Source organism: Oncorhynchus mykiss, chromosome 3, assembly GCF_013265735.2.
Source record: "Oncorhynchus mykiss isolate Arlee chromosome 3, USDA_OmykA_1.1, whole genome shotgun sequence".
Classification (NCBI taxonomy): Eukaryota; Metazoa; Chordata; class Actinopteri; order Salmoniformes; family Salmonidae; genus Oncorhynchus; species Oncorhynchus mykiss.
In genome coordinates, this window is record NC_048567.1 from 13,359,399 (window position 1) to 13,370,211 (window position 10,813).

Sequence of the window (10,813 nt, forward strand, 5' to 3'; positions counted from 1 at the left end):
GGCATGTCTATGGACGAAGCACTTAGGAGCCAAAAATAATACAAATCTATGCAAAATTGTGTGACCAGACCCCGCTAAAAGTTTGTGGCTTATGGTATTATACTATAGAGAAATACCTAATCATGAGCTTAGTTCAACTGTCTTACCCAATCAGAACACAAAATATACACTTTTTTACTCTATTGTTTGTAAACAGTGTAATTGTTAACAAACACAGTTTAGCTTCAAAACATGGTTATTTTGGCCTCATTGAATGTCATTCCTTGCATCCATAGATCTGTCTATACATTTGAGAGTGGCTACATTTCCCCAGGCCAATTCCTCCGACCTGTTAAAACAAGTTCAAACAGTCTCAGTAGACTGAAATAATTTAAAATGCTTTATTTTCATCATTCGATTTTCATCTCCAGTGAATGTTGAACTGCAGATGATGTTGTAGAGCTGTGGGACCGTGCTGGGGGACCGAAACCAGGATCAGATTTATTAGTTGGCCATGTTGCTGGTCAGCCAGTCGTTGAAGATGCACACCTAGAGGAAGAGAAGGAGAAGGGAGACATCAGTGGACACAGGGCCAAGTCACTGTAGACCAGGGATAAAGTTGGTATTATTGAAGTAAGAAACATGTAGTTGTGACATGGATGAACCAGTGGTCTAATATAAAGGAATGTTGTCACACAAACTACTTGATGCTTTGTCCCACAAACTTAGCAGCAGAAGCCTATATTCTTACCTTGGCATAGACACCAGGGTTACCGGACTCGGCTCAACCATAACCCCAGGACACAACACCATGCAGCTCAGAGTCCCCCTGAGAGAGAGACAATGAGAGATTTACTTTACTGTATTTTTGGTCCTAATGGTTTTGATAAGCTGGTCTGAGGCAGTAGTAGAGCAGTAGTAGTATCTACAGGTCAGTGCTGATCAGTACCTGGCAATAGTCCTTGCCTCCCTCCATGTATCCAGCACAGAACACAGCGCTAGTTATCATGCAAGGAGTTGTTACAGTCATTGAAAGACAGGATGGGGAGGTTCAGGCACTGCAGCTTGTTGCTATCGGCGGCTGTAAGGATGGATGAAAAATAAAATAATGGATAGAACGAAGAACGGGGAATGAAAGGCAGAACATTTCAATTATGGATCATTTACATTTTAACAAAGGCAATGGTTACCTGACCAAGTGTATTTGATAAAATAGCCCCAAAATAGATAGAAAAAATTGACGCTGGTGCTGTACTCACTGGAGCTCATGGTGTCGCCCCATCCAGAGACGGTACACATGGTGCCAGCGGGGGCACAGCTGCTGGGCAGAGCAACAGGCTGCACGTAGGTGTTGAGGGTGGTGGGTTTGCTCAGCTTGATCAGCATGATGTCATTGTTGATGTTGTGTGATCTGTACGATCTTGGGGTGGGGGATAATGCGGAAAGAAGAGATGAACTGCTCATTACCCTCAGTCCTGGCAATGTTGTGCTCGCCCAGACGCACCTCCACGTGGCTTTGGGTATAAGAGGAAGAGAGAGACGGGAGAAAGAGAGAGGGAAAGGGGTGGGAAAGTAAGTCTTTCATAACTCGAAGGTGTTCTGTACCTGGGGTGAAGTGAAGGAAATTGCATGATATAATATACAGTAGATAGAAGGTAGGAATGACCCAGCCAGTTGGGTCACTTAGTTGGGTTGTTTTCTTTGAAGACTTAGTAGGGTTGTGGCTTTTAGATAGTTATTTTTGGCTACCTGTGAGAGTATGTCATTCCGGTTAATCTGTTCTATCGTATTGTCATCACATCTTAAGGTTGAGCACTGATACTTTTGGAGTGTTAATGAGGCTTAGACAAGAGTGTGAGTTCCTCAAGTGCCTATGCATATCCCAATGTTGGGATAATTACTTTGCTATTACTTTGCTAACTTTGCTATAATATATAAATAATAATGTTACTACATTTACATAAAATATGTAATGTGTATAAATATTCAGGGAACATTTAAATTATCTTACGATGATGATGATTGATGACTTAAGATGACTTAATATGATGAATGGGAATGACATTCACTCTCATAGGTGGCCAAGAAAGCCACGCCCCCAATAGGCCAAGCCTCCTTAATTTACGGATTTCATTAAAAATAGACCCAGCATGAAAGTGATATAAAAACCAAACTGATGTTTGTGTCATCGGGTCATTTTCAAGAGACTTGGCCTGTTGGGGACATTGCTTTCAGATAGTTATTTTTGGTCCATGAGAGTAAATGGAATTGCTGTTCCTCATGTTAAGTCTGTACAATGCAAATGTCACCTTTCTTTCAATAATTTTGCACATTACATATTTTAATATAAAACTAATAACATTATTAGTTAAATATTATAACAAAATGGTAACTCTCCCAACATTGGTATGTGCATAGGCACTTGAGCAACTCATACACTTCTGTAAACTTCATAAACGTTACAAAAGTGTCAGCTCTTAACCTTAACATACAGATGACAATATAAAACAATAGATTAACCAGAATTACATTTACTCTCACGAATGGCCAAACATAACTATCTGAAAGCTACGCCCATACTAAGCCACGCCTCAAGTCTTCTGATCTGACCCGGTGGGTGATAGCTTAATAACCCAACATCAATAACCCAACAATTCAACTAAGTGATCTTGATTTCTGGATCAAAACAACCCAACGTGTGTTCTGTCCAATATTAACCCAAATTTGATTGTTTTTAAATCTGTGTTTTTTAACCTACAGTAATTCTTTAGTGATTTTTAGTGTTTTTTCTTTCATTCTGTTACCGATTTGGTTTTAATCACTTAATAATTCTTAAGAATGTACCCACTCACAACAGTATCACCAACATAATGACTTGAAAGAATAAGTGTAAGAGTCTATTAATAATAAGAGTCTATTATAGTATTATATTATAGTAGAACATGTTTAGAATTTTTACTCTTTGAGCTCAAAACTTGCCATTGGTAACATGGGTTATTGTTAGATGACTGCTAATGAACTTAGCCACACCTTTTGAGTTTTTACACATTAATGATGTCGATGTACCTTGCTGCTGTAAAGGAACTTTGAAAAGCCACTTTTCAAAAGGCCCCAAACTGTACACTATTACACACTAGCAAAGGTAAGACTTTACATTACACTACTCATGTAATTACACAGTAAGAAGGACACTGTACACTATTACACACTAGCAAAGGTAATACTTTACATTACATTACTCATGTAATTACACAGTAAGAAGGACACTGTACACTATTACACACTACCAAAGGTAAGACTTTACTTTACATTACTCATGTAATTACACAGTAAGAAGGACACTGTACACTATTACACACTACCAAAGGTAAGACTTTACATTACATTACTCATGTAATTACACAGTAAGAAGGACACTGTACACTATTACACACTACCAAAGGTAAGACTTTACATTACATTACTCATGTAATTACACAGTAAGAAGGACACTGTACACTATTACACACTACCAAAGGTAAGACTTTACATTACATTACTCATGTAATTACACAGTAAGAAGGACACTGTACACTATTACACACTACCAAAGGTAAGACTTTACATTACATTACTCATGTAATTACACAGTAAGAAGGACACTGTACACTATTACACACTACCAAAGGTAAGACTTTACATTACATTACTCATGTAATTACACAGTAAGAAGGACACTGTACACTATTACACACTAGCAAAGGTAATACTTTACATTACATTACTCATGTAATTACACAGTAAGAAGGACACTGTACACTATTACACACTACCAAAGGTAAGACTTTACATTACATTACTCATGTAATTACACAGTAAGAAGGACACTGTACACTATTACACACTACCAAAGGTAAAACTTTACATTACATTACTCATGTAATTACACAGTAAGAAGGGCACTGATATGTAAAAAGTGTAACCAACATGTAAAACATACTGCTTTTGTTTTGCATATGAGTTCACGTATAAAACATACTGCATGTGATTTGCATATGAGTTCACGTATAAAACATACTGCATGTGTGGAGTGGTTGAAAACGAGTTTTAATGACTCCAACCTAAGTGTATGTAAACTTCCGACTTCAACTGTATGTAATATACCTTAGTTCTGTGGTGCAATTTAAGTCTAGCATGGAATAGAAAATGTGCAGTTTGATAAAGAACATGTACACGCAGGTAAAAAAAAATCTGTACATTTCCTGAAGAAAGGGTTTATGCTTGCTTCAGCTGTTTTAACTAAAAAACATGTATCTGAAAACGGCCTATGTGACATCGGTAGTACTCATAAACATAAATTCTAGTCCCAAACTTGACTGAAAAGTCTAGCAGGATAACATTAGTCATAAAGTCAGTATTTTCTAAAACGAGAATTTCCGTTTTAAGGAATCAATGACATGGTCAATTTCCTTGGATATTTGAGTAGTAGGGTTGGATTTCATTCATACCCATATGCCCACTAACACGGGACAGCTGCCTAGCAGCACCCTTCTGATCGGAGCATGCAATTAACGGGGAACGTGAAAACAGCTGCATGCTATCCAATAGTAGCAGCGGAGACAACCTACAGCCCGCCCATTTCTTTACATACAGCACATTTCTGACCCACTGGAATTGTGATACAGTGAGTTATAAGTGAAATAATCTGTCTGTAAAGAATTGTTGGAAAAATGACTGAGAAAGAGAGGAGGATGGAGAGAGGGAGTAGTGTTCAGAAAGCACGGTAGGGGGAAGATGACAGAAGACAGAGAGATGCAGAGGTTAGAGATATAGAAGATGGGTAAATGTGAAGCATTAAGCTAGTGTCTAATTGCTAAATTGCCAGCGGTGCCACCTTGCAGCTAGTCATATATTTGACACCTCTAATCTACAGAAATGTGTTTTCAAACAGGTTCAAATGAAAAGTTCTCATAAGGAAGACATTTATTCACCGCAGAAGGGAGTCAGCCTCAGTAAACAAGCAACCAGCTGGGTGAGATGCATAGCAAACTATCTTCGCTGATCACATTCAAACACAAGAATGGTAATAAAAACATAATCATACATGCAAAAAGTATACATTATAATTACAAAAATACTCTTCAGTAGGCCCACCCACTAGCAAATTTCTGGCCATGCCCCTGGTTAGGACATTACCTAATACCAGAATTAAGATGAACCTGCCTATCCCTTCTAACACTGTAAATGTTTGACACTGTAGAAAAAAAATCTCTTTCTTGAGTATCCACATGCGAAATGCCTATGATCAATAGGGAAACCCTCTTTTCACACCACTTCTATACTGTAGTGACTTTTTCGTAGCAGGTTAGGAGAACTTACCCAGCAGGTTAGGAAAATGTATGTCGCAGGTTAGGAGATTGAGGTTAAAGTTAGGGAAAGGTGTTCGGGTTAGCGAAAATGCTCTCCTAACCTGCTGCGAAAATCACTTTGTGTGTCCCATGATCAATAGGCTTTCTCTTTACATTGAGCCAACATTGATCATGATGAATACAATACATGCATGCACAGTCGGGAGCTAAATTGGAGGAAAATAACAATGTGCAATTGAAAAGGCACGTCTTCTTACATTGGTTCAAAATACCGCTCTCAACAAAGGGTGGATGAGCGTAACAAATAAAAGCCTAAAGGAAGACCCCAAGAGACACATGTAAGAAGGGGTGTGTTATGATGAGCCTCTGTTGGCTGTCATGGACTAATTTACTGAAACATGACAGCCAGCCAAAGGTGGGCTACCTCTTTTTCAATTAGATTATTGATTTAATGAAATGACCGTCTCATTTTTCTGTTGTCAAAATTGCCAACCACAATACAGTAGTCAAGTACAGCGGTTTTCAAAATATTTGGGGCTTTTTTGGGGCTATTTGTGTTAGCAAATTCATCAGGGACCCCATCACAATCTACACAAAATATCAAAGTGGAAGAAAATGTAGATTTAAAAAAAAAAAGATACATTGAAATTGTATAACTAAAATATAGATGTTGCATAAGTATTCAGCTCCCTGAGTTAATAATCTAGAAACAGTCTCTAAGAGCTTTACACCTGAATTGTGCAATATTAGCCCATTATTCTTTTCAAAATTCTTCAAGCTCTGTCGAGATGTTGGGGCTAGACAGCAATTTTCAAGTCTTGCCATAGATTTTCAAGCAGATTTAAGTCAAAATTAATAACTTGGCCACTCAGAAACATTCACTGTCTTATTGGTAAGCAACTCCAGTGTAGATTTGGCCTTGTGTTACTGTCTTGCTGAAAGGTGAATTCCTCTCCCAGTGTCTGGTGCAAAGCAGACTGAAGCAGGTTTTCCTTCAGGATTTTGCCTGTGCTTAGCTCCATCCGTTTCTTTTAATCCTGAAAAACTCCCCAGTATTTGCCGATGTCAAGCATACCCATTCCATGAAGTAGTCACCAACATGCTTGACAATAAGGAGGCAGTTACTCAGTGATGTGTTGTGTTGGATTTGCCCCAAACATAAGGCTTTCCATTTAGGCTAAGAAAGTGTATTACTTTGCAGTGTTATTTTGCTGTATTACTTTAGTGCCTTGTTGCATACAAGATGTTTTGGAATATTTGTATTCTGTATATTTATATTCTTCTTTTCACTCTGTCATTTAAGTCATTATTGTGGAGTCACTACAACGTTGTTGATCCATCCTCAGTTTCTCCCATCACAGCCATTGAACTTTGCAAATGTTTTACAATCAATAATGGCCTCATGGTAACATCACTGAGCAATTTCATTCCTGTTCTGCAGCTCATTTCAGGATTACTACATCTTTGATGTGTCTGGGTGGTTTAATACATAATCCACAGCATAATTATTAACTTGACCATGCTTAAAGAGTTAAAGAGACACTCACCGTCTGATTGGTTGTTGTTACACATCCATCTACCAATCTCTGCCCTTCTTTGTGAGGCTTTCAAAAAGCTGCCTGGTCTGTGTAGTTGAATTTGTGCTTGAAATTCAATACTTGACTGAGGGACCTTACAGACGTTGAATGTATGGGGGACAGAGGAAGAGTTAGTCATAAAAAAATAATGAATCAATTATTTTACAGAGTGAATTCTCGTAACTTATTATGTGATTTGTTAAGACACATTTTACTCCTTAATTTATTTAAGGTTTGCCTAAACAAAATGACTGAATATTTTATTAATGTAAAAATGTAATACAATTAAAAATCCACTGACATTACAGAGGATTTTGAGTAGATTTTTAATAAAAAATAAATAAATATAAATATAAATAAATAAATAAATTAAATCCATTTTAATCGCACTTTGTAACACAATAAAACAATAAAATGTGAAGATATTCAAGGGGTCTGAATACTTTGGCAAGGCGCTGTATGTTCAAAACAACATTTTTGGGGAATACAAGAAGCATTTAGATGAAAATGTGATAATATGACATTGTTTTGTATTGTATTGTATTACACCCTCTTAACGTATTCTAGTCTGAGACCATTGCATAATTTCAAGGCTAACACCCTAACAGCTAGCATTCAGACCTCTCTAAATGAGTGTACATATCTTCTCTCTGTTACTTTTTAGACTTATGGGTACTCTACTCTCCCCTATAGAGCTGGACAGCTAGCGGTTTGTTTGATGAATGAACATCCCCTGATCTATCCATCCCTGCATAGTCTCTCAAGACAGATGGGTTGCCTCCCACAATGTATCAGTGTTGCAGCCGGGCCCAGCTCCACGAGGGGTCTAAAGGGGTCGCAGCCCCCTCAGTTTTTGTTTTATGTCCTTATATAAAAATAGCCAAAAAATGACAGGTTAGTGCCCAGAAAATCTGTATCGCCACTGCGCTGTTTCAGCACAATGGACAGGGCACGTCGGTGTGTGTGTAGGGGGGCTATGTAAAAGCTACTGGGGTGGTTAGGTATGACTCCTCTGGGTTTCCAAAAAAGCGGGAAAAAACACTTCTCATTTCTAATCTCTGTGGTAAGCTAAGTGAATAACGTGATACACCTCCACCTGTAATATTTCATTTTGATTTATAAGGGCGGGGTCAAGTTTACAGTTGACGCTTCTTCACTGTTAGGTAGCTAGCTGTAAAAATAAAAAAAAATCATGTTATTAGTCTTAGCCCATTTAGCTAGCTCGAACCAGCTAATCTGCCACAACGGATATCAGAAATTGGCTTCTACAAAGTACCCAAACAAAGGAGAAGGAGAGCAATGAGCAGCTGCCGAGCTCCAGCTAGTTTCTTGTGCAGAGCACACCCACCCTTCCACCAGGATAATGACTCCGCAGCCACCGCCACCCAGACTGTCCCTGATGATCTTGGATCAGAGGAGCCAGCCCAGGTTTCCCATGTCTAAAATTCTGTGTTGGGTCCAATGCTAATGCAGACAAGGCCTTCACCCAAACTGGGTATTGTAACTGGAAGAATGCTATTGAGAGTACCAAAGGATTTAGTAGGCACGCATCAAGCAAAGAGCAAATACTGTGGCTCTTTACCACTTACAAACCTTGTTCTTACCGAGCTAACAAAGGCATAGATTGGCCTTGGGACAGAAAATATACGTTGTCAATGTTTTGACGGTACTAGTTTCATGACATGCAGAAAATATTGTAGGACAAAGTAAACAGAGATGTACCATATGTTAATTGTTTCAACCACCAGCTTCATTTGGTGTCACTTGACAATTTTTGCAGACTGAAATCGCCCGCTCTGGCTCCAATGAGGACAAATGGACCCCACTTGATATCCTGCAACAATACTTTGGGGCTCTCTCTGCTATGCTGACCGTGTTTACTGCACTGAAACATGGACTGACTTTTGGGGTGTCCACAGCTACATGCGAGAACTTATTTTCCACTTTGACAAATGTATTCAGTCAGCACAGAAAAACGGTGCTACAGCTGAGGAAAGCTCAACTAATCCAACAGGCATTTGAGGGGGATCTTACAATAATATTTTTAGGACAATGGATTTATCGATTAATCAGGAAGTTCGACAAAGCATCAAGGAAGCTGCAACTCTTTTGAAAAGGTAAGAATGAAACAATCTAGCTGTTTGGTTTTTGTCAAAATCTTGCTTAAGTGTGTAGGGCGCTGTCCATGGTGCTGATAGAGAACAGCAAGATTTTGTGCTGTTGAACCTGTCTCTTCTTGGTCAAAAGGATTTTTTACACTTTTATGATTATTGTGCTATAGCCTGACATAAGCAGAATTCAATATAATTCCAATGCAAGAACCCAAATGATGCCCCTGGGTATAGCTAGGTATGTTTCATCATAGAAATACCCTGGGTGTACAAAACATTAGGAACACATGCTCTATCCATGACATTTACTGACCAGGTGAATCCAGGTGAAAGGTATGATCCCTTATTGATGTCACTTCAATAAGTGTATATGAAGGGGAGGAGACAGGTTAAATAATGATTTTTAAGCCTTGAGACAATTGAGACATGGATTGTGTATGTGTGCCATTCAGAGGGTGAATGGGCAAGACAAAAGTTTTAAGAGGATTTGAATGGGGTATGGTAGTAGGTGCCAGGCACACCGGTTTCAGTGTGTCAAAAACTGCAACGCTGCTGGGATTTTCATGCTCAACAGTTTTCTGTGTGTATCAAGAATGGTCCACCACCCAAAGGACATCCAGCTAACATGACACAACTGTGGGAAGCATTGGAGTCAACATGGGCCAGCATCCCTGAGGAATGCTTTTGACAACTTGTAGAGTCTATGCCCTGACGAATTGAGTCTGTTCTGAGGGCAAAAGGGGTTGCAACTCAATATTGGGATGATGTTCCTAATGTTTTGTACAATCATTGTAGATTATGGTTATTATGGTTTTCTTGGTAGCCTATTGGTTGCTGTACGTATTGGAAACGTGTTTATGGTAGGCTGGCATTGCTTAATTTGCATTATTTTGGTAAGACTGCTGTGTATACAGCTGCATTCACATAGAATGTTTGTTATAGGTGAATTGCCCTATCTACGTATTCTGTAGCAAAAACAGCTTAGCTATAGGGCACTATCCATTGTGATGATACAGCACAGCAGATATAGGCTACAGATTTTAAAAGCATTCAATGATCTTGGAGTTTTAGCTTTATGTTTATTGTGGTGTAGTGTAATTACATAACCAGAATTCATTACAATTCTAATACAAGAACCCCCAGAAAGTTAACCGCCTTGCTGATTTCAATTGCCCCCATAGTCACTTTATTCTGTCGCAAGGTCTAGGTTTCCAACATACACGTCTGTAAGTAGACAACATCAGTTTGTCATTGATGAAAGGGTAGAGTCAGGACATCCGGCTTTCTTAAATCACTGCCTTATCCTCTTGTTGCAATGCATGTATATTACATACATGTATAGTTCTACATGTGATGGATGTTTGTGTGTTATTAAAACTTCATTAGGGTAGGGGCACTATTTTCACCTCCGGATGAAAAGCGTGCCCAAAGTAAACTGCCTGTTACTCAGGCCCAGAAGCTAGGATATGCATGCATTTGTAGATTTGGATAGAAAACACTATAAAGTTTCCAAAACTGTTCAAATAATGTATGTGATTATAACAGAACTGATATAGCAGGCGAAAACCTGAGAAAAAATCCATCCAGGAAGTGGGATTTTTTATGTTCGTAGTTTTTCATTGACTGCCTATACTGATTCCATTGACTTAGGACTCAAATTGCACTTCATATGGCTTCCACTAGATGTCAACAGTCTTTAGAAATTGTTTCAGGCTTGTATTCTGTAAAATTAGGGAGTAAGACCACTCTGAATGAGTGGACACTGCAGTGTCCCAGAGCATAGTTATTAGCTATAATG

General features: G+C 38.7%; 1 pseudogene; it reads right to left on the reverse strand.

Moving 5' to 3' along the window:
- Positions 1-483: 483 nt before the first annotated feature.
- On the reverse strand, positions 484-1,564 carry LOC110503661 (annotated as a pseudogene).
- Positions 1,565-10,813: the final 9,249 nt, after the last annotated feature.